At 42.8% G+C, this 27,241-nt stretch overlaps 1 protein-coding gene across 2 annotated transcripts in view; it reads left to right on the forward strand.

The window, feature by feature from the left end:
- Positions 1–1,795: 1,795 nt before the first annotated feature.
- B3GALT5 (beta-1,3-galactosyltransferase 5) overlaps positions 1,796–27,241 on the forward strand; it is a 52,871-nt gene continuing 27,425 nt past the window's right edge. Inside the window, exon 1 of one of the 2 annotated variants that reach the window (XM_061421948.1) lies at positions 1,796–2,333. The gene's annotated coding sequence lies outside the window, so the exon portion shown is untranslated. The remainder of the gene's footprint in view (positions 2,334–27,241) is intronic. The other variant, XM_061421955.1, reaches the window with a different exon arrangement.

The following is a 27,241-nucleotide window of genomic DNA, read 5'->3' on the forward strand; positions in this document are numbered from 1 at the left end:
CCTTTTCTCTAGGTCCTGGACTTTCCTTGCTCCGCCGCACACCCCCTCCCCACGCCCTCAAGATTAAAATACATCTGCTCCATGTCACGGTCCCTCGGGATACCAGAAGCGAAGCCCTGAGCCCACGGAGCTGAGGTGTCTGTGACTTGGTACCCACGTTCAGAAAAAGGAGCGCGAGATTGGGAGGGACTTGGCTGAGGAAGCGAGAAAGAGAGAGAGAGAGAGGGAGGAGAGGGGTCCCTGGGGAGACCAGGCTTCACCTCGCTCACTCGTTACGCTCTGCCCGCCCCACCTAACCGCTGTGGAGCCTGCGTCCGCCTGGTCTTGCGGGATGAAAAGCGCTCAGCTGTGAGGCCGTTTCGTTACCCCAGGGAACATGCGGTATCCACCGAGGGCTGTGCAGGAGCGCGGGGGAGGCGGGTAATCGCATCACCCTGACACTAGTGCTGACTCTCATCTGATCAGCCTCTTCCCCGGGGGTCCGCCTGCCACCCACAGCTCCGCCCACTGGATCCCGGGAGCCACTTCCTTTCTCTGCAAGCCCGCAACAGCGGTTCTGCGCATCTTAGGCTTTGGCGCTGCAGCTCACTAAGTATTCGGGGGTCTTCTTCCTCCCTTCCCCCCACGAGAGCTCACTTCATCTTTGCGCCAGAACGATCACGATAACCGTGGCGAAATAAGGCCTGACAGTCTTCCGGGGTTATGGCAGATACGAGCTTAAGGAAGAGCAGTCAGTTCATTTGGCCTGCTGTAGGGCCTGAGCATTGGGAATTAGAAAACTTTCCCACGCAATTTTACTGTGAGGCCAGGGTTGACAACCCCTGAATTGGATGATCATGGACAAGTCCCCCGTTCTTAAAAAAAACAAACAAACAAAAAAAGCGAAAGCAGCTCAGTCTTGTCCGACTCTTTGCGACCCCATGGACTATACAGTCCATGGAATTCTCCAGGCCAGAATACTGAGTGGGTAGCCTTTCCCTTCTCCAGAGAATCTTCCCAACCCAGGGATCGAACCCACGTCTCCTGCATTGTAGGTGGATTCTTTACCAGCTGAGCCTCAAGGGAACATACATGTATATTTTTGTACATGAATATCTGTCTGTCTATATTTTCTCTGCCAGAGACAGCGGGGTCCCCTAGGCACCTTCTCATTCATCTGATCCCTTTCGCGCTCCCCATAGACTGTAGCCTGCCAGACTCCTCTCTCCATGGGATTCTCCAGGCAATGATATTGGAGTGGGTTGCCATGCCCTTCTCCAGCGGATTTTCCTGACCCAGGGATTGAACCTGCAGCTCCTGCATTGGCAGGTGGACTCTTTACCACTGAGCCACCTGGGAAGCCCACATGAGTATCTATCTGTCTATATTTTCCCTGTCAGAGAGAGCTGGGGTCTCCCAGGCACCTTCTCATCCATCTGACCCCCTTCACGCTTCCTAACTTCCCAGCGCCTCAGTTTCCTTATCTGTTAAGTGGGAACAGTGCCTACTTCACTCGGCGGTCCTAAGGATTAAACAGCCCCCGTAACTTGTCCTTCTGTTATCTGACCTCGAATCTGCCCATCACCAAACGGCTCTGAAAATGGCATCTCTTTTCTGAAAGAGCGGAGGCCCTCCTTGAGGCATCTGGGGTTTGGGGAAGCGCGGGACCGCGGGGCCTTCCCGCACAGAGGGTGTTTTGGTTTTTTCGAAGTTAACTTCGGGACCGTTTCCATGGTGGGCAGGGAGAGAAACTCAAGGCTCCCCTCTCCCCTCAAGGTATGTGTGTGTGTGTGTGTGTGTGGAGGGGTTCTGCTGGAGAAGGAAATGGCAACCCGCTTCAGTATTCTTGCCTGGGAAATCCCATGGACAGAGGAGCCTGGCGGGCTACAGTCCCTGGGCTCCCAAAGAGTTGGACACGACTGAGCGACTAAACAATAACAACAACAACAGCAACGGGAATTTGAACAAACTCCACCGCCCTGAATGTCCGGTGCTGCGCGAAAGATGCTCTTCCGCTGGGGGGCCACCAAAGCGGAACAGCGCAGACGGTGCCTGCCGCCTCCCCTGGCGCTGGGCGTCGGGGTCAAGTCACCTCCCGGAGCCCCGCGCGGGGCACTGGTGGGGACTCGGGGGGCCCAGCCATCCCCAGCAGCAGCGCCCCGAGTCCCCGCCCGCCTGCCGGCTCCTCACCTATCAGATTTCCTGTGCGCACCGCGCGCCGCTCCTCCCACCTCCTAAAGGCCAGCGCAGGGGACCGCCGCGCTCCGTCAGGACCCAGCTACTCAAGGGACGGCGCAATGCGGCTCTGAGCTCGGGCATCGGTACGGCCCCGCGCAGGCAGTGCGGGGCGCGCGGTGAGGCCCGGCGGAGCGGCGTGTGGCGCGGGCGGTGCGCGGGCGCGAGAGATGCAGCCCCTGGGGACCTGGAGGCGGGGGCGCGGGCCCGGTGCACTTCTGAGGCTCGCCTAGCCTACTGGGGGCTTGACTTCTCTCTTTCTGCTTTGTAAATTAAGGAAATGGTTACAAGACCATATTTGACCAAACTTGGTCTGTAACAGTGTACTCATTTAAAAAAAATCTACCCCCCCCTTTTTTTTTTTGGTTGTTGTTGTTGTTTTGTTGTTGAGAAGTTCTAACCTATTAGCAGATTTCTGTTATACAACATAGTGTTATCAACTGTCTTCATCCCCGGTGGTTCAGACGGTAATCTGCCTGCAGTGTAGGAGACCCAGGTTTAATCCCTGGGTCCGGCAGATCCCCTGGAGAAGGAAATGGCAACCCACTCCAGTATTCTTGCCTGGAGAATTCCACGACAGAGGAACCTGGTGGGCTACAGTCCATGGGGTCGCTATTGCCGCCTTGTTGTCAGAAACACTAGTTCCTTCACCGCTCTAGCTCCTGGCAACCATTCTTCTACTGTTTCTATGATTTCCACTTTGTTTTTTAAAAATTAAGATTCCACATATAAGTGATACCAGGTAATATTGGCAGCGCTTGTCTTTCTGTGGCTAACTTCACTTAGCATAATGCCCTCTTGGGTCATCCATAGTGTTACAGAGGGCAGGATTTTTTCCCCCTTTTTTAAGGCTGACAGCATGGAATGTCTGTATATCTTTATCTATATCCATATATACACATAAATATAGCATTTCCTTTATCTGTTTGCCTGTCCACACTAAGATTGTGTCTGTACCTTGGCTCTTGTGAATAATGCTGCAGTGAGCACTGGAGTACAGTTAGCTCTTTGAGATGATGTTTTCGTTTCCTTTAGGTTTTATACTCAGAGATGGAATTGCTGGATCCTATGGTAGTTCTGATTTCTTAAGGAACCTCCACACTGTTTTCCACAGTGGCTGCACCAGTTTGCATTTCCATGAACAGTACACGTGTTCTATTACTTTTTTCTCCACATGCTCGAGGACATTGTTATCTGTTGTTCTTTTGATAATAAGCATCCTAACAGGTGTGAGGTGATGGCTCCATTGTGGTTCTGATTTGCATTGCCCTGATGATTACAGTTTTTGAGCACATTTTCACATACCTGTTGGCCATAAGTATGTCCTCTTGGGAAGAAAGATTCCTTGCCTTTTGCCCATGTTTAAATTGGATGCTTTGTTTATTTCTTGTTATTGATAACTAGAGGAGGAAATGGCAACCCACTCCAGTATTCCTGCCTGCAGAGTCCCATGGACAGAGGAGCCTGGTGGGCTACAGTGCATGGGATTGCAAAGAGTCGGATAGGACTGAGAGACTGAGCATGCATGCATGCTATTGGTAACAATGTATTGATTTCTGAAGAGTTATCCCTACTTTCATTACATGCCCAGGAAGTTGGGTTACTGACTGGACATAGTGCAAGCAGAAGACTAGGGAATTAACACTGAATAGAAAGTCTCACAGTTAAAATGAATAAGCCAATCTAAGAAAAAAAAAATCAATTCCTTAGCACTGGGCCCAGACAGCTCCTGCAGAACGTGGGTGTTGTGGGGGTGCTGACAGGCAGGCGATGTGGTGAAAAGACATCTTTTCACTGAGTGCCAGTAGGGTTTTGATTTTGAGTCTCTTTAGCTCATTCCTAAATAACTTACAATTTTATAATCAACATTTTAGTAATATCTCTGCCAGTCGTGTGTGTGTGTGTGTGTGTGTGTGTGAGTGTGTGTGTGTGTGTGCACGCGTTATGCATGGTAAATAGTGCGCCTAACTTTTTAAGGAATCCTGTTTCTGTTTCACTTTCTTTGTTTGTTTGTTTTGGTATCTGACCTGTTGGGGATAAATACAGCTTCCAAAACCCTTTCCAAATCACCAGTAATCAGATATTGTGAAGTTATTTTTTGCTTTCTCTTTATATTAGCATGACAAACTTAAAAAAAAATCCTCATTATGTATTTGCCTTTTGTAAATAATTAGTAGTACCTCCCATTCCCTTGTGTCCCTCATTTACTGTTTCTGCCCCTGCACTTTGACTTGGAGGAGTAGAATTTAATGAAGATAGAGATCTGAGGAGAGTGTCATATTCTAGTGAGCACTAGTGGTGGGGCACAGCTACTGTGTAGAGTATCTTATAGACAGGAAATTCGGCTACTGTGTAGAGTATCTTATATACAGAAAATTCCTAGAGTCACATTTGTGGTTAAATTTATGCTGCTTCTGACCATCCTTACATGTAACAGAATATTTCAGTTAAGTTACATAGTGTGGTAGATGGCCATCTTCTATGGTGTTTCCTCCTCTTTTTTTGTAAACTGATGGGTTTTTATTTTTGCTTTTTAGTTAATTATCTATTTATTTTTGGCTCTGCTGGGTCTTTGTTTCTGCGGGTTTCTGTTTTGCTTTCTCTAGTTATGGCAGGGACTACTCTTCTCTGTGGTGTGCAGGCTTCTCATTGCTGTGGCTTCTCTTGTTTCGGAGCATGGATTCTAGGCACAAAGTAGTTGAAGGCTCTAGAGCACAGCTGAGTTATTAGTGTACTGCTGTACAGGCTTAGTTGGGGCATGTGGGATCTTCCCTGACCAGGGATCAAACCTGTGTCTCCTGTACTGACAGGTGACCACCCAGCCACCAGGGAAGCCCTGGTATTTCTTCTTAAACAGCTACATGTAAGAGGCAAATTGTTTCCAAGAGAGAGCATTTTGTATTTTCCTTTAAGTGAAATAAGTCAGACAAGGCAAATACTGTATGATTTATGTGTGGAATCTAAAACAAACAAGAGAAAACCTCTCCAAAACTGAACCCAGAGATATAGAGAACAGATGGCAGTTATCAGAGGCTGTGAGAGTAGGGGGTGGAGGTGGGTTGGGGGACATTGCCCTAATGGTGCGGGAGTGAGTGATGAGAATGAAGACAGAACATGAAAGCTAGTGCCATGGGTCGGAGACCTGCAACCTCTATTGGACTGAGGTTCAGAGTCCACTTGGAGTCCAGCTTTATTCCTAACTGCAGACTACAAGACTTTCTTTGATCTTATCTTTCTCCAAACACTACACTGACGTGGTCCAGATCTCCTTGTTTTCACCCGAGGCCATTCCCTCCTGGGCTAGTCTTGAGAACAGTCAGCAAGTGTGTAGGCAGTGTTCATGCCTGGTGTTGAACCGGTGTTCCGAGGTTCCGAGGTCCATTCATGATCTCAATCATAATCCTTCCTGGGTCTGCCCTTGGGGTTTGTAACAAGGCAGTTATGCTAAGAAAAGCATAAAAGATAATCACTAACACAGTTGATTAATATACACTGTTTTTGCAGGTGCTATTTCTATGGAATTTCTCAAGGTTGTGAAAGCACATTATTAGGAATTCCCACTACCAGGGTAGGGGGGTGTTAGGCAGAATGAGTGAAGACGCTCAAAAGTTACAAACTTATAAGAGAAATATGTCCTGAGAATGTTATCAATACATGGGGAAAAGTAAATCTCTCTCTCAAATCTTCCTTTTAAGGAATGGATGCATAATCTATTAAGATCTCTTTTTTATGTCTTTTCATTTTTTCTTTCTCTTCTCAAGTCAGTTCATCTTAAATAGTTCCTTTGTTAGGTAAAATTAAGCTCTGATATGTGCAAAGAGGATTTCAATATGAGGTCCATTGACATATAACTCCTATAAATGCAAGTTGAGTATAAAAATATTTCACTAAATCGTTACCTTAAAAAATTGAGAAGTACAATGCTGTCTTTGGAAAGAGTCTTCCACACATGGGCACCCTTTCTTCTGTAGGATTCCTCAGTTGGTGTTTTGAATAAACAAGGATCACAATTAATGTCTGATTTTCTGAGAGGCTGCATGCCTGTCCCAGTCTTCCTTGCAGGGGTGACAGACTCATCCTTTCATGAAACGACCAGTGTGCAGCCCTCCTTCCTCAGTCCTGCTTGCTCATCTGCAGGCAGTGGACAAGTGCAGACTTAGGTCAGTTCAGTTCAGTTGCTCAGTCCTGTCCGACTCTTTGCGACCCCATGAGTTGCAGCACGCCAGGCCTCCCTGTCCATCACCAACTCCTGGAGTTCACCCAAGCTCTTGTCCCATTGAGTCGGTGATGCCATCCAGCCATCTCATCCTCTGTCCTCCCCTTCTCCTCCTGCCCTCAATCCCTCCCAGCATCAGAGTCTTTTCCAGTGAGTTAACTCTTTGCATGAGGTGGCCAAAGTATTGGAGTTTCAGCTTTAGCATTAGTCCTGAAAGTGAAAGAGGAGAGTGAAAAAGTTGGCTTAAAGCTCAACATTCAGAAAACTAAGATCATGGCATCTGGTCCCATCACTTCATGGGAAATAAATGAGACTTAGGTCAGTTCGGACCAATTCTGGAAGGGAGTCGGGGGCTCCACTGCCGCCTACCTGGGCATGGATTTGGACTTGGACTTCAAGCCAGGCGCTGGTGTCCCAGGAGAGTCCTTTGTTTCTCAGGATGCTTGTCTATTTTGACCCAGCTTCCAATCAAATTTTCACTTGGTTCTCTGCCAGAAGGTAGATCCTTGTCGCGGATCCACATTCCAATGGTCTTGAAACTCAGCTTGACCCTGGTCAACCTCTCTCCCCAGATGCCTGGGAGGCTGCCTAAGATGAACCTGGAGACTTTGAACTACCTCATTCCTTGCTCTCTGAATATAACTGTCAACACCAGTCAGCCACTCACTGACTTTGTTGGGTAGAGGCCTTGTTTGATCTACTGCCACCCTGCCCCCAACTGATGCTCTTGGGTGATCCCAGCTTTGTAACCTCCTGTGGTGTTCTGTTGACCTCCTCTGCTGCTGCTCCCCACCTCCAGGAAAACCCTCTGAATGGGTAGGGGCTTCTTCCAGCCCTCTTAATTCCAGACTCTTCTCCTTTGCCCTTGGCCTGAGCTTGCTTCTGTGACTGGCCTCTTGTGGGTTTTGACAAGACCTCACTTATTAAGGGACTGAACCTGTGTCTGAAGAGGCAAGGGATGGGTAAGGTGGCTTCTAGACATTTTGACAACAAGTGTGATCTTCCTTGAAAACTGGATTAGGAGGTATGGGTATTGTGGAATGAGATGCACTTGGAAGAAGGTATCAACCAGAATTTTTATATCTAATTTTGAGTGGTTTCCCATAGTCCCAATAGAAGAAACAGAGTGAGAAGTGGAGTGGGACCACGCTGGGTAAAGGAAGCAGCTGGTCATTTATTCAAACATTCGTGGAGAGATAAAAATTATGGATGCTGGACCCAGATGCCCGAGTTCACATCCCAGCTGTGTCAGGTACTTGTTTGGTGATCTTGGGCAAGTTACTTCATTTCTTCCTGCCTCACTTTCCTCAGTAAAGAATCTGCCTGCAATGCAGGAGACCTGGGTTCCATCCCTGGGTTGGGAAGATCCCCTGGAGAAGGGAGTAGCTACCCACTCCAGTATTCTTGCCTGGAGAATATCTTGGACAGAGTAGTCTGGCAGGCTATAGTCCATGGGGTCACAAAGAATTGGACACGCCTGAGCAATTAACACTTTCACTTTACTCTAATGAGATGGGAGACAATAATGGTATTTATTTCCTTGGGGGATAGTTTTGAGATTAATGGTTTCATAGGTGTAAAGTTTTACAGTAGTGCCATTATGTAATACATGTTACAGAAGTTACAGCTATTAATGATATTTGCCTTTTATGTGCCAATCCTTTAGCCATGTTGTATACAGTTGCTGCAGGTCAAGGATGAGAAATAAAAATAAAGTAACAAAGCTAGTTTTCTTTTATTAAATTAAAAAAAAAAGCAATTGTCTCCCAAATGTGCCCAAACTATTTTGAGCAGTAGTAGAATTGCTGGACACTCCAGTACTCTTGCCTGGAAAATCCCATGGACGGAGGAGCCTGGTAGGTTCCTGGTAGGTTCGAGACCATGAGGTCGCGAAGAGTCGGACAAGACTCAGCAACTTCACTTTCACTTTTCACTTTCATGCATTGGAGAAGGAAATGGCAACCCACTCCAGTGTTCTTGCCTGGAGAATCCCAGGGACGGGGGAGCCTGGTGGGCTGCCGTCTATGGGGTCACACAGAGTTGGACATGACTGAAGTGACTTAGCAGCAGAATTGCTGGAATAAAATAACTAATGTCAGGGCTGTAGTATTTAATTTGATGTCTCAGTTTTGGTCTCTAAACCCTTTCATTTAACTTCTGACTCTCTGTAATTATTTCAAGCCATTCCTGGGCATTACTATTTAAGTTTTCAACTCTTTCTATGCTATTTCTCACCATTTCTAATTTATTTATTAGTTTTGTAGAGGTGTTTTGCTCTCAGGATGTTTCCTGAATTCTGTAGTTTCCCTTTGTAATCTCCTTTCTTTGCCTTGTCCTCTCATGTTTTCTTTCTTGTTTTGCTGATTTTATGTTCTTAATTTTTCATAGTGGATCATTTATTGGAAGAACTTTTTTTTCTTTTTGTAACTTAGAGTGTGGTCAACACTTTTAAAGCCTGAAGTGAGTGATAGGACACAGATAGCTTAATTTTAAAAAATGTTTTGGCCACACCTTGAGTCATACAGGGTCTTAGTTCCTTGACCAGGAATTGAACCCATGCCCCCTGCATTGAGAGTACAGAGTCTTAACCACTGGACCAGGGATGTTCCACAGACAGCTTTAAAAGAGTTAAGAAGTACTAATCACTCCAGTTTCTAATGAAATATTACAAATTAGGTTCAAGGCAAAAAATGCGTGATCTAGAGACGGAATCAAGGGTGGAGAAATAGCCACCCAGAGGTACTTCTCTTGTGTTGGCTATCACCAGCACCTGTTTGAGAACTTCTCACCCATTTCTGGGAGAATATTTCCTTCCAGGCTGGCTTCTGCACTTGGTTTTCCTTCTTTACTTTTGTCATAGTTGTGTGTATTTGCTCTGCCATTTCTTTTTATGTCAAGTATATTTAAGAAGGGCAGCTTCAGCTGTACCTTCCAACTTAATTTGAGTGACTTGTCCTTGATGGCTTCTGTCCTTGTGCGAGAAGTGTTTTCTTTCTGAGCTTCAGTTTGCATCCTGGACATCATGCTTTATCTGCTTTTCTGTTGCCTGAGGAGATCAAGGAGGAGAAAGTATAGCTGGTTGTTGTTGAGGCACTAAGTCATGTCCGACTCTTTGTGACCCCATGGACTGAAGCATGCCAGGCTTCCCTGTCCTTCACTACCTCCCAGAGTTTGCTCAAGTTCATGTCCATTGAGTTGGTGATGTTACTAACCATCTCATTCTCTGTGACTCCCTTCTCCTTTGTCCTTCAACCTTTCCCAGCTTAGGGGTTTTTTCCAATGAGTTGGCTCTTCACATCAGGTGACCAAAGTGTTGGAGCTTTAGCTTCAGCATCAGTCCCTCCAATGAATATTCAGTGCTGATTTTCTTTAGGATTGACTGGTTTGATCTTGCAGTCCAAGGGACTCTCAAGAGTCTTCTCCAGTACCATCATTCAAAAGCATCAATTCCTTGGCACTCAGCCTTCTTTATAGTCCAACTCTCAATTCCATACGTGACTACTGGAAAAGCCATAGCTTTGACTATACGGACCTTTGTCAGCAAATGCTGTCTTTGCTTTTTAATATGCTGTCTAGGTTTCTCATGGCTTTCTTTCCAAAAGGCAAGCATCGTCTAATTTCATGTTTATAGTCACCATCTGCAGTAATTTTGGAGCCCAAGAAAAGAAACTCTGTCACTGCTTTTACTTTTTCCCCTTACATTTGCCATGAAGTGATGGGACCGGATTCTATGAGCTTAGTTATTTTTTAATGGTGTAGCTGGAGTTGTGACTAATCATGATGTTATGATTGGTGGATTTAATATCTGTTTTTCCTGTCATTTTATTCAAAGTTGCTTGGAAAGTTCTTCTAAATTCACAATATGACAACAGCATTCTTGTATGTTTGTGTCTCCTTTTGCTCACAGGTGTGTTCCCTTTAGAGTACATTTCTAGAAGACAGTAAATGGATAAAAAGGCATGTTAACTCCATCTTTCTAAGGTGGTTGTACTAATTTATGCCCCCACCTGCTCAGTGTACAGTTCTGTTTCTCTGTAGCCTCCTCATTGCTTAGATTTATTGGACTTTTATGAACATATGGGATGCATGTATCTTTTTGAATTATAATTTAGTCTAGATATATGCCCAGGAGTGGAATTGCTGAATCATGGACTTTAAAATTTTTGTTAATTTAATGGGTGTTAAATTTTATAGTTTTTTTATGCTGATTTTAAAAAAAATATTTATTTTTAATTGAAGGATAATTGCTTTGCAATATTGTGTTGGTTTCTGCCATGTCAACTTGAATCAACCACAGGTATATATATGTCCCCTCCCTCTTGAACTTCCCTCCCACCTCCTACCCCTGTAGGTTGTGACAGAGCCTGGGTTTGAGTTCCCTGAGTCATGCAGCAAATTCCCACTGGCTATCTAAATAGTAACTCTGTTTTAAAGTGCATTTGCCTTATTCTAGTAGAGCATCTTTTCATCTATATATACATAATAATAAAAATGTATATGTATACATATATATGTAATGACTCATCTATGAATGGTCTGTTTATGTCTTTTGCTCATTTTTCATGTGGGGGTATCTTTTTGATCTAGAGAAGTCTTTTTTACACATTCTAGATCCTTCATGTCAGTAATATACATTGTAAATATCTACTACTAGCCTATGGCTTATATTTTTTCATTTTTAATTTGCTAATTTTCATTTATGGCTTGTGCTTTTTTTTCTGCTTTAAGAATTCCCTCACTTTTTACCAATAGCCTTGTATATTTTCTTCTAATCATCTTTACTTCTTGCTTTTTATGTTCAGATTTTTAATTCTCTTTGAATTTACTTTTGCTGTTGTTGACTTAAAAAAGACACACTGTGTAAGAGTTGGTAGTTAAGTTTTATTTGGGGCAGAAATGAGGACTGCAGCCCGGGAGACAGCACCTCAGAGAGCTGAGAAACTGCTCCAAAAAGGTAGTGGTGGAAGGTCAGTATACGTGATTTTGGTGAAGGGGAAATTCAATGCATTAAAGCACTTATCTTACAAAAGGTTTTCTGTTAGTCTTGGGTAGCTGATGTCACCATGAAGGGATTTAGTGCTTTTCTAGATATGAGATTGGGGATTGGGGCCACGAAACCAGGTCCTGAAAATATCTATCTAAAAGCCTGTTCCACCAGTTTTCATGGAGCACAAAGTACCTCATTCTCCACCCTGAACTCCCTTCAGGGCCTATTGAAGGCCAACAGCTGCAGCAGTGTAGGATTCAGTCTCTGCAGAGGCAGATGGCAAATGCCCTTGGCGAGTGGCAATTTGTAGTTGACAGTATGTTGTAAGCTAGGATTTCAAATTTAATTTTTCCATTGAATTATCACTAGCCCCAGATCTCATTCAGTAGTCAAGTCCTTTCCTTGGTGATTTCTGATACCATTTCTCTGTGTATATATGTAGATTTCCAGGCTGTCTCTTCTCTTTTATTGGTTATTTTGATCTGCTCAGGCTGCCATAGCAAAAATACCATAGACTGGGTGCCTTAAACAACAGAAATGTTTTTCTCACAGTTCTGGAGGCTGGATGTGGGATATCATGGTGTCAGCAGAGTATGGTTCTCATGAGAACCCTCTTCCTAGCTTTCAGATGGCAGACTTGTGGCTGTGTCCTCACAAGAGAGTGAAATCTTGCCCTTCCTCTTCTCAAAAGATCACCCTGTTGAATTAGAATCCCACCCTATGACCTCATTTATTCTTAATGACCTTCTAGAAGCCCCTGTCAAATTGAGTTTAGAGCTTTTTGTGGGAGGAAACAGTTGGGTCCATTTTTGTTGTTTAGTTGCTCAGTCGTGTCTGACTCTTTGCAACTGCATGGACTGCAGCACCCCAGGTTTTCCTGTCCTTCATAACTCCTGGAATTTTCTCACACTCACATCCATTGAGTAGGTGATGCCATCCAACTATCTCATTTTTTGTCACCCCCTTCTCCTCCTGCCCTCAATGTTTCCCAGCATCAGGGTCTTTTCAGTGAAGCATTTTAACTATATATAATTTGAAGTTTTTCAGCATTTTTTTATCAATTTCTCTATCATGATGAGGACCTTAGCACACTTTAATTATCAAACAACTGCTCTCCTTTATTTTTCAACTGTTTGTGGAGTTTGGCTATAATTTTTCAGACATGAAAAATTAGTTCTTTGCATGGATATAAATTAATTAAATTTAATCACATATTTGGTCTACTTCTGTGCCATTTTTGTATCCCTTATTGATAAAGGTGAAAGAGGAGAGTGAAAAAGCTGGCTTAAAACTCAACATTCAAAAAACTAAGATCATGACATCTGGTCCTATCACTTCATGGCAAGTAGATGGGGGAAAATGGAAACAGTGGCAGATTTTCTTTTCTTGGGCTCCAAAATCATTGTGGACAGTGACTGCATCCATGAAGTTAAAAGACAGTTGCTCGTTGGAAGAAAAGCTATGACAAAGCTAGACAGCGTATTTAAAAGCAGAGATGTCACTTTGCCGACGAAGGTCTGACTAGTCAAAGCTATGGTTTTTCCAGTTGTTACGTGTGGATGTGAGAGTTGGACCATAAAGAAGGCTGAGCACCAAAGGATTAATGCTTTTGAATTGTGGTGCTGGAGAAGACTCTTGAGAGTCCCTTGAACTGCAAGGATATCAAACCAGTCAATCCCAAAGGAAATCAGCCCTGAATATTCATTGAAAGGACTGTACTGGAACTGGAACTCCAATACTTTGGCTGCCTGATGTGAAAAGCCAACTCACTGGAAAAGACCCTGATGCTGGGAAAGATTGAGAGCAGGAGAAGGGAGCAACAGAGGATGAGATGGTTGGATGGCATCACTGACTCAGTGGACATGAGCTTGAGCAAACTCCTGAAGACAGGGAAAGACAGGGAAACCTGGTGTGCTGCAGTCCATGGGGTCGCAAAAAGTCTTAGCAACTACTTGATGTCATGTGGTGTGCAGTGTGGGCAAGCCTGCCCCACTCTGACGGAAAGGATTCCATGTTCCCACTCACCCTGACCTTGGCTTCTCTTCAACCCCTGATTCTTTTTATTTTTTTATTAACAATTTTATTGGAATATAATATCCACAGCATATATTTTTTGCATAGAGTTTACAATTCAATGAATCTGACATTCTTTTTTATTAACTTGTGTAAATTATATTTAAATTAAGTTGACTACCTTAGCCACAATTCCAGGACATTTAGTGCATCCTCCATGGTTTGCATCCATTTTTCCTGTCTAGTTGCTGAACGTTTCATCATTTCAAAGAGAAACCCTATACCCACTATCATTCACTTCTCCCCAGAGCCCCTGGCCCTTGGGAGCCCTCATCCTGACTTCTCGCTATGAGTTTGACCATTCTAGGAACCTCACGTAAGTATTTTCCCTTGTGTGACTGGCTTATTTCACTTAGCATCATGTCTTCAACCTTCACTCATGTTGTAAAGTGTATCAGAATTTCTTTTTTTTTCAAGGCTGAATATTATTCCATTGTATGAATATGCCACATTTTGTTTATCCATTAATTTGTCAGTGGGCACTTAGGCTGCTTCTACCCTTTTGGCTATTGTGAATAATGCTGCTATAAACATGGGTGTACAAATATTTTTTCAAATCCCTGGTTTCATGTCTTTTGAGTTTATACTCAAAGGAGAATTACTGGATCATGTGGTATGCCTGTCTTCTTATTTTAAGAATTGCCATACTGTTTTTCACAGTGCCTCATCATTTTATATTTCCACTAGCATTGCACAGGGAAGCTTCTAATTTCTTCACATACTTGGCAGCACTTTTTAATTTTTAAAAATCTGTGTTTTTATAATAGCCATCCTAGTGGGGTGAAGTAGTAGCTCACTGTGGATTTGATTTGCATTTCTCTAATGATTAGTGGGGAAAACCACTGGACCATTCAGGTATGACCTAAATCAAATCCCTTATGATTATACAGTGGAAGTGAGAAATAGATTTAAGGGACCAGATCTGATAGACAGAGTGCCTGATGAACTATGGACAGATGTTCGTGATTCTGTACAGGAGACAGGGATCAAGACCATCCCCATGGAAAAGAAATGCAAAAAAGCAAAGTGGCTGTCTGAGGAGGCCTTAAAAATAGCTGTGAAAAGGAGAGAAGCCAAAAACAAAGAAGAGGAAAGATATAAGCATCTGAATGCAGAGTTCCAAAGAATAGCAAGGAAAGATAAGAAAGCCTTCCTCAGTGATCAATGCAAAGAAAAAGAGGAAAACAACAGAATGGGAAAGACTAGAGATCTCTTCAAGAAAATTAGAGATACCAAGGGAACATTTCATGCAAAGATGAGCTCAATAAAGGACAGAAATGGTATGGATCTAACAGAAACAGAAGATATTAAGAAGAGGTGGCAAGAATACACAGAAGAATTGTACAAAACAGAGCTTCACAACCAAGATAATGACGATGGTGTGATCACTGACCTAGAGCCAGACATCCTGGAATGTGAAGTCAAGTGGGCCTTAGACAGAATCACTACGAACAAAGCTAGTGGAGGTGATGGAATTCCAGTTGAGCTATTCCAAATCCTGAAAGATGATGCTGTGAAAGTGCTGCCCTCAATATGACAGCAAATTAGGAAAACTCAGCAGTGGCCACAGGACTGGAAATGGTCAGTTTTCATTCCAATCCCAAAGAAAGGCAATGCCAAACAATGCTCAAACTACCACACAATTGCACTCATCTCACACGCTAGTAAAATAATGCTCAAAATTCTCCAAACTAGGCTTCAGCAATACGTGAACCTTGAACTTCCAGATATTCCAGCTGGTTTTAGAAAAGGTAGAGGAACCAGAGATCAAATTGCCAACATCTGCTGGATCATGGAAAAAGCAAGAGAGTTCCAGAAAAACATCTATTTCTGCTTTATTGACTATGCCAAAGCCTTTGACTGTGTGGATCACAATAAACTGTGGGAAATTCTGAAAGAGATGGGAATACCAGACCACTGACCTGCCTCTTGAGAAACCTATGTGCAGGTCAGGAAGCAACAGTTAGAACTGGACATGGAATAACAGACTGGTTCCAAATAGGAAAAGGAGTTCGTCAAGGCTGTATATTGTCACCCAGTTCATTTAACTTCTATGCAGAGTACATCATGAGAAACGCTGGACTGGAAGAAGCACAAGCTGGAATCAAGGTTGCCGGGAGAAATATCAATAACCTCAGATATGCAGATGACACCACCCTTATGGCAGAAAGTGAAGAGGAACTAAAGAGCCTCTTGATAAAAGTGAAAGAGGAGAGTGAAAAAGTTGGCTTAAAGCTCAACATTCAGAAAACGAAGATCATGGCATTCAGAAAACTAAGATCATGGTCCTATCACTTCATGGGAAATAAATGGGGAAATAGTGGAAACAGTGTCAGACTTTATTTTTCTGGGCTCCAAAATCACTGCAGATGGTGACTGCAGCCATGAAATTAAAAGACGCTTACTCCTGGGAAGGAAAGTTATGACCAACCTAGATAGCATATTCAAAAGCAGAGACATTACTTTGCCAACAAAGGTTCGTCTAGTCAAGGCTATGGTTTTTCCAGTGGTCATGTATGGATGTGAGAGTTGGACTGTCAAGAAAGTTGAGCGCTGAAGAATTGATGCTTTTGAACTGTGGTGTTGGAAAAGACTCTTGAGAGTCCCTTGGACTGCAAGGAGATCCAACCAGTCCATCCTAAAGGAGATCAGTCCTGGGTGTTCATTGGAAGGACTGATGCTGAAGCTGAAACTCCAATACTTTGGCCACCTCATGCGAAGAGTTGACTCATTGGGAAACACTCTGATGCTGGGAGGGATTGAGGGCAGGAGGAGAAGGGGATGACAGAGGATGAGATGGCTGGATGGCATCACTGACTCGATGGACGTGAGTTTGAGTGAACTCTGGGAGTTGGTGATGGACAGGGAGGCCTGGTGTGCTGTGATTCATGGGGTTGCAAAGAGTCAGACATGACTTAGCGACTGAACTGAACTGAATGGTTAGTGATGTTGAGCATCTTTTCATGCATTTATTTGCTGTCTGAATATCTTTTGTGGAGAAATGTGTATTGAAGACTTTTGCCCATTTTTAAATCAGGGTGTTTGTTTTTTGTTGTTGATGAGCCCCTATTTGTTAACAGGTAAGATATTTTTACTGTCATGAACTTTACTTTGGGGAAAGATATTGACTGGCACTTTGTTTATTTTCTGCTTTTATCTTTCTATCATAGTTCCCCATCAGTTATTATTTATTGCTGTCCTAGTTCGTCCTGTTCTCAGAGTTGACCCAGCAGATCTATTCCTTCTCTTCCCTTCCCACATTTCTTGTTTTGGACTCTTGTCTTTTTAACTGTTGATTCCTTGGATGGAGAGTTTTACTTAAGCCAGCTGTCCCATGTTGCTTTCTTTTTCTTCCTAAGGATTGTCATCTGCTTTCTGATTTTAGCCACAATTCCTCCACTGAAGCTGCATATCGGAAGTCCAGGAGCTTCTGACTCCACATTTTTTTTTTTTTGTATGATTGGCACTAATGATGATTTCTTCCTTCTTGAGGCTCCTTTGGTCCCTGGGACACTTCTCTGTGAAGGGAGTGAGCAGTGGGGTTTAGAACTATGGGCCTTTGCCTGGCTGTAGATGCCAGCTTTGAGCATGAACTCACTCTAGGACCCAGGCTAGTGACTTCATTCTGTGGGATTCCCCGCAGTGAAGGAGAACGTTAACACCCACCTCAGAGATGTGTGATGAACATGGAATGAGTTATCACATGAAACCTGCTTAGACACAGTAGTTCACACACAGGAAGTGTTAATTTTCAGCCACTACTGGGACAGTACAGTTGGTCCTCTGTATCAGTGGGCTCTGTATCATTGAATATTAACCAACTATGGATAGGAAATATTCAGGAAGAGAAATTATGAAAAGTATCTAAAAGCAAACCTTGAAGTTGCCTTGTACCTGCCAGTGTTGATGTAGCACTTGGATTGTATTAGAGATGCATCATCTCTAGTAATCTAGGGATGATTTAAAGTGTACAGGAGGATGTGCATAGGTTATATGCAAATACTTTGCATTTTATAAGAGAATTGAGCTTCCTTGAATTTTGGTGTCCGCAGGGGTGCTAGACCCAGCCTCCCGTAGACACCGAGGGGTGAATATAACTGGTTTTCCTCTTATGTGTCCAGTTGATCCCTTTTCACCTCCATTTGTTCCCCTCCTGACTCTTGTTTACTAAATAATTCTGTTCTTTGCTCCTCATTGTTCTTTTCCTAGACATTGTGTTGCTCTTGTCATTTCAATGTACACCTTTATGCAGGCAGATTCTCACCAGGTCACCTCTCTACCTTTTAAAAGGAGACTTCTTGTAGCATGAAACTGCTAAATAGACATATTTTGGGGAGGACATTTTGACCCTTGTCAAAGCACTCCATGTCAGCTGCCCCCTTACCGTCTCATACACAGCCATGTCAGTTCCACATAAAGCCTGGACAAATTTGATCTTTCACTTTTTCCATAAATTGCATTTTTTAAATTTTTTGAGTTTTTTTTTAATGTAGACCTTTCTTTATAAAGCCTTTGTTGAATTTGTTACAATATTGCTTTTGTATTATTTTTTGATTTTTGTGGCCGAGACGTGGAATCTTAGCTCCCTGACCAGGGATCAAACCTGCACCCTCTGCATTGGAAGATAAAGTCTCAACTACTGGACTGCGGGGCAGTCCCTGAATTGCATTATTTTGAAGATGAAATCACAAGTGTCACCCTGCACCATGCACCTTACAGGACCATGTTAAGTGATTATATTCCGAGCGAATGTAAGAAGAGATGGTGGGGCTTTATAAATCAAGCAAACTAATGTCATGGAAGTCTTAGGAATGATCTAGAATAGAGCCTGGAGCTTACTAGTTCCTATTCTGTGAGGTACTTTATTGACTTTTGCAAAAACTTTAGGAGGGAGGTAGTATTATCTTCTCTTTTAAGAAAATTTCCATTTCTCATTTATAGAGAAAATAGGCTTAAAAAGGTAGATATGCCTGGAGTCTCATAACTATCAAGTGACTGACTTAAGATTTGACCCAGTTCCTTGGGTTCCAAACACAGAACTCTTAACATCTTGATTGTCTTTTATATGTATCATTTCCCGTTTTCCATTTCTCATTTTATTCTTTCCTATCCCCCTTCCTATATTTCTTAGATACTCTAGAGCTTAGTTCCTTTCAAAGAGATGATGTGTGTGATTTCTCAATAATATCTCATTTTAATGTTTGAATGAATTCAATCCTGCTTTTAGCTTTATTCTCTCTCTTTTCTGTGATTTTCATTTGTTGTCTAAATTCTTTTATGAGCTGAATCCTTTTCTTTCCTTCTTTTCTTTAATAACGGAAATACTTAAGGCTATACATTTGCCTCTGAAAGCAACTAGAGCACATTCTAAAGGATCTTATTTAGTGTTCTTTTTTGTTTTATAAGTAATCTGTTATTACATCTTTAATATCTCCTTTTCACCTCATAGTTAATTTTTGTTTATTTCTAAGGGACTGGGATTTGATGATCTTTTTAAAAAGTGTTAGTTGCTCAGTCATGTCCAACTCTTTGTGACCCCATGGACTGTAGTCTGCCAGGCTCCTGTCCATGGAATTTTCCAGGCAAGAATACTGAAGTGGGTAGCATTCCCTTCTTGTTAAACTTAATGTTACTTCTTGGTTTTAGTTTATTGCTGTGATGATGGTCCATTGTTTTCCTCTTAAGTCTGTATACAGTTATATTGCTATTTAGAAATATGCGTAGTTATAATTATGGAAACGCTGGTTTGAAATGAAAATGAGCAGGATTTGAAAACAGTGCTTATAATTCACTTACTTGAGTCTAAATTTTGAGTTCTTGTTTCTCCAACTGATGTGCTTTGTTTCTTTTATTATTAAAATAAAATACATATTCTCAATAAAATTCTTAGGGCACATTTCTAGCTTTGGTTTTTATAGGAAAATGGTTCCAGCCTGCTCTGTAACAACCAGCATGCAGTGAAAAAATGAAGAGCTGTTGTTAAGTTGAACAGTAGTTCTAGCTAACAAACCCATCAACGTTTAACAATTTTAATGAGCTTTTCCAAAGTGTCATATTTTCACTTTGAGTCTTTTCACATTAAAATCTATGGTCTTCCTGCCAATGTTATATTTAATGAAGCTGTGTGCTTTCAGGCAGATTTGGATCAAAGCGAATGTGAGTGAGCTGGAAGCAGAATCCATTACAAACCCAAGTGTCTGAGGGGAAATTTCCTGAGCATGTGGGACTCAGTTCTATTCATTCCTTTGGGGCAATCTTAGCCACGGTCCGCAATGTCCCAGGGCAGTGAGTCATTCAGGACTACTTGGGAATTAGTAAGTTAGGTCAGTGAAATGTTTCTCTCACATATTTCTCCTTCTTCCACTGATTCATGGTGTCTGTGCTGGGTTTCCAAGGGAGAAACTGTGAAAGACACAAGGAAGTGACTGGCATTTGATCCAGGAAATGATGTTTGCATGTTAGTATTTTCTTTTTCTTTTCAGGAAAGGTGGTTTATGTAGATTTACTGACAAACTATGATGACCTAGAGGTGGCAGAGGAGTGTTGACTTAAAAAAAAAAAAAGTCACAACTTAGAAAGTGAGAATTATGTTTTATTTGGTGGGAATTTTTAGGACTTCAAGCCTGAGAGACAACATTTCAAGTGACTCTGAGAGAACTGTTCCAAGGAAGTGAAGAGGGGACCCAGGTTATATAGAAGTTTTGCAGCAAAGGGCAGGTAGTCTGAACATCAAAAGATTATTGTTAGTTAAGGAAAAGCAGATATCTCAAGGAATTTAGCACTTTTCTCTGTATGGGAAGATGCAAGAGTCTGGGCTCACTGAAATAATTTCCTTTCATATGCATCTTAGCTGTCTGGGGCCAGTTGTTGTTCAGTCACTCAGTTGGGTCCGACTGCAACCCCATGGATTGCAGCACGCCAGGCTTCCTTTACTATCTCCCGGAGTATGCTCAAACACATGTCCATTGAGTCAGTGATGCCATCCAACCATCACCCCCTTCTCCTCCTGCCCTCAACCTTTCCCAGCGTCAGTCTCTTTTCCAATGAGTTGGCTCTTCATATCAGGTGGCCAAAGTATTGGAATTTCAGCTTCAGCATCAGTCCTTCCTATGAATATTCAGGGTTGATTTCCTTTAGGATTGACTGGCTTAATCTCCTTGCTGTTTAAGGAACTGTATCCTGTTTGTGTGTGTGTGTGTGTGTGTGTGTGTGTGTGTGTGTGTGTCCCTCCCCCCATAGCCTTAGGGAGTGGGTGGGCTGCCAGATCATACGTTTTACTCTTCCTGGGTAACCTCAGGGCTCAGAAATTCACATTTGGAGGGCCGGAGTTGCTGATGGCTGTGACAATCTTGTTTATTGATACAGCAGGAAATACTCCATTTCTTAGGAAGGGGGGGCAGTTCTGGAGAGGTAAGATGTGGTAGGAAAAACTAAGAAAGGAGGGGACACAGCTGAATGGAAGTACTCCCATCTGTTTTCAACTCTTGAATGTTGTAACCATCTGTCTGCTCTTCAATTACTGTTCCTGCCTTTCGAGATTTCTTTAAACGGAAATAAAAACCTAGTGGGCAAAAATTATGGAAAAAACCATTTTCCTTTCAAAATATTCATAGAGAGAGGAGGAAGTCTGTCCTGACAGATCTAAATGCAGTATGGCTTGTGGGCGGAATTCTGCCCAATACCCCGCTATTGTGTTTGCAGCTTAGCAAAGCTTGCACAGGTGCATTGCTGATATTCAGGCAATTACTGCTTTGAGTAATTTTATTCATTTATTCACTTAGTAAATGCTGAAGTGTTCTAGGGATGACATATCAAGGGGCCAGAAGTGAGGGTCTTAAAGAATAGAAATTGCTTGTCTCACAGCTTTGGAGGCTGGAAGTCTGAGGTCAAGGTGTCTGCAGGACTGGTTTTGAGATCTGTGAGGGGGGAATCTATTCCAGGCCTCTCCTTTCATTTTTCCTTTAAAACTTTTTTTGTTTGGAGAATAATTGATTTACAATGTTGTGTTGGTTTCTGCTGTACAACAAAATAAATCAGCTATAAGTATACATATGTCCTCTCCCTCTTGAGCTTCCCTCCCACCATTCCCCATCACCACCCTCCTAGGTCATCACAGAGCACAGAGCTGGGCTCCCTGTCTTATACAGCAGCCTCCCACTGTCTGTCTGTTTTACATACCATTCAGTGGCTAAGTGGTGGTGACTCTTTGCGACCCCATGAACTGCAGCATGCCAGGCTTCCCTGTCTTTCATTATTTCCCAGAGTTTGCTCAAACTCATGTCCATTGAGTCAGTGATGCCATCCAACCGTCTCATCCTCTGTTACCTCCTTCTCCACCTGTCCTCAGTCTTTCCCAACATCAGGATCTTTTCCAATGAGTTGGCTCTTTGCATCAGGTGGCCAGAATATTGGAGCTTCAGCTTCAGCATCAGTCCTTCCAATGAATATTCAGGGTTGATTTCCTTTAGGATACACTGGCTTGATTTTCTTGCAGGCCAAGGTACTCTCAAGAATCTTCTCCAGCACCACAATTTGAAAGCATCAATTCTTTGGTGCTCAGTCTTCTTTATATAAGGTCTAACTCTCATATCCATATGTGACTACTGGAAAAACTATATGGGCCTTTGTTGGCAAAGTGATGTCTCTGCTTTTTAATATGCTGTCTAGATTTGTCATAGCTTTTCTTCCAAGAAGTAAGTGTCTTTTAATTTTGTGTCTGCAGTCGCTATCTGCAGTGATTTTGGAGCCCAAGAAAAAAAAATGTCTCTGTTTCCGCTTTTTCTCCATCTGTTTGCCATGAAGTGATGGGACCGGACGCCATGATCTTTGTTTTTTGAACGTTGAGTTTTAAGCCAGGTTTTTCACTCCTCTTTCACCCTCATCAAGAAAGAGGCTCTCTATTTCTTCAGTTTCTGCCATCAGAATGGTATCATCTGCATATCTGAGGTTGTTGATATTTCTCTCAGAACTCTTGATTTCAGCTTGTGATTCATCCAGCCCAGCATTTTGTATGAGGCTCAGATGGTACAGAATCCACCTACAATGCAGGAGATCCGAGTTTAATTCTTGGGTTGGGAAGATCCCCTGGAGAAGGGAATGGCAACCCACTGTGGTGTAGTATACTTGCTTGGAGAATCCCGTGGACAGAGGAGCCTGGCAGGCTACAGTTCATGGGTTGCAGAGAGTCAGACACGACTGTGACTAACACTTTCATTTTCACTCTGCATAGAAGTTAAACAAGCAAGGTGACAATATACATCCTTGATGCTCTCCTTTCCCAATTTTGAACTAGTCCGTTGTTCCATGTCCGGTTCTAACTGTTGCTTCTTGGCCTGCATACAAGTTTTTCTGGAGGCAGGTAAGGTGGTCTGGTATTCCCATCACTTGAAGAATTTTCCACAGTTGGTTGTGATCCACATAATCAAAGGCTTTAGCATAGTCAATGAAGCAGAAGTAGATGTTGTTTTGGAATTCCCTTGCTTTTTCTATGATACAACGGATGCTGGCAATTTGATCTCTGGTTCTTTTAGAAAAGGCAGAGGAACCAGGTATCAAATTTTACACATGGTAGTGTAAGTATGTCAATGTTAGTGTATGCGTGTCAGTGGTAGTATGTGTGTGTCCGGGGTAGTGTGTGTCTGTCTGTGGTAGTGTATGTGTGCCCGTGGTAGTGTGTGTGTGTCAATGGTACTGTATGTCTGTCTGTGGTAGTGTATGTGTGTCTGGGGTGGTTATGTGTGTGAGTGGTAGTGTCTATGTCAATACTACTGTCTCAATTCATCTCACTTTCCCTTTTCTCCAACTGTGAACAAGTCCTTTCTCTATGTCTGTGTCTCTATTCCTGCCCTGCAAATACCATCAGTACCACTTTTTTAGATTTCATATCTATGTGCTAATATGCAGTACTTGTTTCTTGCTTTCTGACTTGCTTCACTTTGTATAACAGGCTCTAGGTGCTTTGATGACAATTTTTGACATTCCTTGGCTTATGGAAACATCACCCTGATCTCTGTCTTCATTGTCACTCGATGTTCTGTGTGTGTGTGTGTATGTGTGTGCATCTCTTCACTAAGGACCCCCGTCATATTGGATCAGGGACCACTCTGCTCCAGTATGAGCTCATCTTAAGTAGGTACATCTGCAGGGACTCTGTTTCCACATCAGGCCACTTTCTGGGGTCCTGAGGGTTAGGACTTCATATGGATTAGGGGGAAGACAATTCAAATCATTAACAGTAATATTCATTTACACATGCAGTAAATGTTTAGTTTGATAGCCATAAGTATGTTTTCTAAGTCTGTGAGTCTGTTTCTGTTTTGTAAATAAGTTTATGTGTATTATTATTATTTTTAGATTCTGCATGTAAGTGATATCATATGACATTTGTTCTTCTCTGTCTGACTTAATTCACTCATTATGACAGTCTCTAGATCCATCCGTGTTGCTGCAAATGACAATATTTCATTCTTTTTAAAAGGCTGAGTAATATTCCATTGCCACTGGAAAGTTTTAAGTGCTTGAATGACACTGTTGGACTTGTGGTTTTGAGAAGTTCAGAGTCATGCAGCATAGAGGCTGGAGTGGAGGCGATTAAGTCTAGTGTTCATGAGATAAAGCAGTGAAAATGGGTTTGAGTTTGCTTCTTGTGGGCAGATTCAAAGACCCTTCAGCCTGAAAAAAGGAGTGGGATTTGAGATGTCTATGGATGTTCATAGGCTTTTGGATTTGGAGTATGGAATAGGCTTCCCAGGTGGCACAGTGGTAAAGAATCTGCTTGCCAATGTGGGAAATGCAAGAGACTCGGGTTTGATCCCTGAGTTGGGAAGGTCCCCTGGAGAAGGAAGTGGCAACCCATTCCAATATTCTTGCCTGGGAAATCCCATGGACAGAGGAGCCTGGTGGGCTATAGTCCATGGGGTGGCAAGAGTCCAACACAGCTTAGTGGCTGAGTGAGCATGTATCAAAAAGTGTGGAAAGACAATATGGATTGAGGGATGATTTTGAGTATAACCAGTGAAGTGGATAAGTGAGACTATGTTAAGTAAGAAGAGAGGGTCAAGAGCACACCTCAATTTTACGGGCAAGATGAGGACAAGAGCTAACAAAGGAGAGTCAGAATGAAAAATCAGAGTGCTTAGAGAAGAAGCAGATGAGCAGCTCTCAGTTCCAGTGTGTGGTATCTAATTCCCTGACCAGGGATTGAAGCCAGGCCCCTTGCATTGGGAACAGAGTCTTAGCCACTTGACCACCAGGGAAATTCCGGTGGCTCAGCCTTGACACTATATCTTTTATAGTCTCATCTGATATATATGAAAATATCAGCAGTTTGATAGCCAAAAGGCATTTAGAATCTTTACTGAAATCTTTTATTTATTTATTTTTGTCTGTGTTGGGTCTTTGTTGCTGAATGCAGGCTTTCTTTAGTTGCATGGTTTCTTTTGTTGCAAAGCTCAGGCTCTAGGTGTGCGAACTTCAGTAATTATAGCATGTGGGCTCAGTAGCTGTGGTTCTGGGTCTCTAAAGCACAGGCTCAATAGTTGTGGCTTGTGGGCTTAGTTGCTCTGTGGCACGTGGAATCTTCCTAGACCAGGGATCAAACTTGTGTCCCCAGCATTGGCAGGCAGATTCTTAACCTCTGGGCCACCAAGGAAGTTCCCTGAAATCTTTCGAAGAGCACCAGAGGCGATTCCATTCATAATGCAAAACAAGAGTTTAAATTCTCCCTCCTCTTCTGCTTTCTGAGTTACCCTGTCCCCTTGCTCTAAATCCTCCACTGTGTCTCCAACCCTCCCTATCCCTTTCATTGATCCTGGCACCTCTTATCTTCCATGTTGGTTTTCTTCTGTTCTACTGGAAGCTCTCTACCTTTTTCGGTATTTCTCAATTCTTCCCTCATCTGTGGCCCATAAAGGACAGAAATGGTATGGACATGATAGAAGCAGAAGATATTAAGAAGAAGTGGCAAGAATACACAGAAGAACTGTACAAAAAAGATCTTCATGACCAAGATAATCATGACAGTGTGATCACTCACCTAGAGCCAGACATCCTGGAATGTAAAGTCAAGGGGGCCTTAGGAAGCATCACTACAAACAAAGCTAGTGAAGGTGATAGAATTCCAGTGGAGCTATTCCAAGTCCTAAAACATGATGCTGTGAAAGTGTGACACTCAATATGCCAGCAAATTTGGAAAACTCAGCAGTGGCCACAGGACTGGAAAAGGTCAGTTTTCATTCCAATCCCAAAGAAAGGCAATGCCAAAGAGTGCTCAAACTACCACACAATTGCACTCATCTCACACACTAGTAAAGTAATGCTCAAAATTCTTCAAACCAGGCTTCAGCAGTACGTGAACCATGAACTTCCAGATGTTCAAGCTGGTTTTAGAAAAGGCAGAGGAACCAGAGATCAAGTTGCCAACATCTGCTGGATCATGGAAAAAGCAAGAGAGTTCCAGAAAAACATCTATTTCTGCTTTATTGACTATGCCAAAGCCTTTGTGTGGATCACCACAAACTGTGGGAAATTCTGAAAGAGATGGGAATACCAGATCACCTGACCTGCCTCTTGAGAAATTTGTATGCAGGTCAGGAAGCAACAGTTAGAAATGGACATGGAACAACAGACTGGTTCAAAATCGGGAAAGGAGTACGTCAAGGCTGTATATTGTCACTGTGTTTATTTAACACATACAGAGTACATTATGAGAAACACTGGGCTGGAAGAAGCACAAGCTGGAATCAAGATTTCTGGGAGAAATATCAATAACAACAGTATGCAGATGACGCCACCCTTATGGCAGAAAGTGAAGAACTAAAGAGCCTCTTGATGAAAGTGAAAGAGGAGAGTGAAAAAGTTGGCTTAAAGTTCAACATTCAGAAAACTAAGATCATGGCATCTGGTCCAGTCACTTCATGGCAAATAGATGGGGAAACAATGGAAACAGTGTCAGACTTTATTATTTTGGGCTCCAAAATCACTGCAGATGGTGATTGCAGCCATGAAATTAAAAGATGCTTACTCCTTGAAGGGAAGTTATGACCAACCTAGATAGCATATTAAAAAACAGAGACATTACTTTGACAACAAAGGTCTGTCTAGTCAAGGCTATAGTTTTTCCAGTGGTCATGTATGGATGTGAGAGTTGGACTATAAAGAAAGCTGAGTGCCAAAGAATTGATGCTTTTGAACTGTGGTGTTGGAGAAGACTCTTGAGACAAGTCCCCTGGACTGCAAGGAGATCCAACCAGTCCATCCTAAAGGAGATTAGTCCTGGGTGTTCATTGGAAGGACTGATGTTGAAGCTGAAACTCCAATACTTTGGCCACCTGATGCGAAGAGCTGACTCATTTGAAAAGACTCTGATGCTGGGAAAGATTGAGGGCAGGAGGAGAAGGGGTCAACAGAGGATGAGATGGTTGGATGGCATCACTGACTTAATGGACGAGTTTGGGTAAACTCTGGGAGTTGATGATGGACAGGTGTGCTGCGGTTCATGGGGTCACAAAGAGTCAAACATGACTGAGTGACTGAACTGAACTGTGACCTTAATTCCATGCAAGGAACATGTTGGTAATGACAGCATTCTTGGCAGAGTGGGTCAGAGGAATAGCCTGTCAGTATTCCTCTGTTAACTGTTTGCTGACCTGAAGCAGGTTAATGGTGACTTTTGCTAGAATGCTTTTAGATAAGCAACAGGAGCAGAAGCAGATTTCAGTGTGTTGAAGATTAATTCATTGCTAGATAAGTCC

This window comes from Bos javanicus, chromosome 1 (genome assembly GCF_032452875.1).
Source record: "Bos javanicus breed banteng chromosome 1, ARS-OSU_banteng_1.0, whole genome shotgun sequence".
NCBI lineage: Eukaryota > Metazoa > Chordata > Mammalia > Artiodactyla > Bovidae > Bos > Bos javanicus.